Source organism: Corylus avellana, chromosome ca2 (assembly GCF_901000735.1).
Source record: "Corylus avellana chromosome ca2, CavTom2PMs-1.0".
Lineage (NCBI taxonomy): Eukaryota > Viridiplantae > Streptophyta > Magnoliopsida > Fagales > Betulaceae > Corylus > Corylus avellana.
The window spans coordinates 35,812,250-35,814,828 of NC_081542.1; positions in this window are offsets into that span (position 1 = coordinate 35,812,250).

Consider the following 2,579-nt stretch of genomic DNA (forward strand, 5'->3'; position numbering starts at 1 on the left):
GATCGACGCACCAAAGAGAGAGAGAGAGTTTTCAGTGAGCAAAGAGAGTGAGAGCGTGTTTCAAAAAAAAATAAGAAGGATCGGATTTTGGGTAGCAATAGGAGGCATATATATAGGGAAGAGGGGTATTACTATTATGGGAAAGATTTTACTATAACTGGTAAGCCGAAATTTTAGAGAAATCACTTTTTTTTTTTTTTTTAAAACAAGCCTTTAAAGGTTGACTTTTGAGTCAACCTTTATCTTATCTTGATAGATCCGGATAAAGGCTAACTTAGAGTCAACCTGATTGTGCAAATCTGACGTGCACGTGTGATGATAGTGTTGGAGATGAGATGGACTCCTTGTCAATCTCGGGGAGTTGTGCTACAGTAACGGTCATGCCCGAAACAATAATCCGTAAATTGAAAATTCCTTTCACAGCTAAAAAAAAAAAATATATATAACAATTGGAGAATACGAAAAAAAATTATATAAATCATTCGAGTGCAAGTTTGCACTTACGAGTGGAAGAAGAGGAAGAAGAGAAACGGAAAAATGAAGAAGAAAAGAAAAGGGGGAAAGACATCAATCCCATCAAATTTCTTAGCAACTCAAATTGTAAACAGGGGTAAAATAATAATTTAAAATGTTGAAAAATTACTTCTTCTATATATATATATATATATATATGGGATAACTGTAAAATTAGTCCTTATGGTTAACCTAAATTATAAATCACTACATGTGGTATAAAAAATAATTTATAGGTTCATGTAATTAGCCACAATTACAAATCACACCTTGTCTTATAAATTTATAGGTCCTCAAAGTATGTCAAAATAACAGTTTACTCAATGAAATTAATTTCTTTTAGAGAAATGCTACACATCCCAAATTTGTTTCCCAAAAGTTGGTTCTCAAATGATATGTTAGCATCTCATGAGTTTGTGACACACTTCCGAAAATAATAAATCTCATGAGATGGTGATACATTATTTGGGAACCAACTTTTGGGAAACAAATTTGGGATGTGTAACATTCCTCCTTCCTTTAAGTAACTTAACACAATCTGTTACTTTGCCACATCATAGCCAACAAAAACGTGACACGTGTTATTATTAATTTCTGACTTATAAAAATGACAATTACTTGTTGTCTTATCATTTTTTGGTCGATGTACATTTTAATGCCAAGTTTTTTAACGGTAGAAAACAAATCACCATAAGTTAAGTTTTCATATTCAATTAATCCAGTGTTAGAGTTAATAAGTTCATCCCCACTTATAAAAAAAAAAAAAAAAAAAAGTTAATAAGTTCATCCTTAACTTTGTGACCAAATAATGAAGGTAATTCATCAATAAATTTTTCTTTCCAAAAAGGTTTTTAACTAGCAGATCTAACCATAACGCGAGAAAGAAAAACATCTTGATATCATCTATAATTAGACATAGTAGGATAACAAAGATTATTCAGGTAATTAGAGATGTGAGAAGTAATGTTAGAAGGTGTTCCAATAAAATGTTTAATGATGGTATAAATCAATGTGTTAACGCTATTAGGTTCACCTGTGCCACGTTGTTCATCAAATATTGGAAGACCATCTTCATCTTTCTTGACAGCTTTCCTAATTGTTTCTCGAGATTTTTCAGTAAGGTGTTTGTCCCACCAATTCTGAAGAGTTCCAGAGAAACCAGTAGAAAGCAGATCAACAATTTCTTATTGGTTTAAATTGTGGTTAGTAACGTAGACATTAGCAACCATGGGCATGTGATTCATTTTATTTAACACTTCTTGTTCAGACAAGCCATTGATGTTCCATTTTGATTGTGGTATTTTTGTGACAAAAAATATCAATTATAAAATTACCACTCGCAATAGGACGAATCTCGTAAGATATGGCTATATTGAGGGTGTCGAACCTCAAGGACAGCAGTGGTTTAATTATCAAAATTTGAAAGATTAAAATTAACTTAATTCAAAAGCGAATGATTTGTTTGTGTAAATTCAAAGTGCATGAAAATAAAGGGAGTACATATATGAGAGAGAGAGAGAGAGAGAGAGTAGGGTTTTGACTTCACCACTATCCGCACATCAACGGTTAACCATATTTATTTAATTCTAGCAATTCATTCTATGCATGTTATAATTTAAACAAGAAAACACATGAAAATAATTTCATACAATCAACAAAATAGCATAACCCATCTTCGGTTGACACGGATCGTCTACCTAAATTACACTAAACTAGGGCATAGTACGATCCGTCATTCCTAGGTATGGTCTATCTAACCCTATTGATTGCATGTTAATTATGAACCATTGTATAACCATCATTCTTATAATCACAGAAAATAAGAATGATTTGAGTTCAATAATAGTAAAATAATTTTTAAGACAAGATAGAATTTTACTAATATTGAAGTGGAATTAAGAATAATTGCATTTAATATGAAGAACAAAAATCAAATGTAGCAATCCTCAGGGTTATACAATCAACATCCATAAATTGAAAAACTAAAAATTAAATACAATCAAACCATTGTACTTGGAAAGGGTTACATCAATACCCCACAATTGGTTTAGCCGCTCATGATCTTC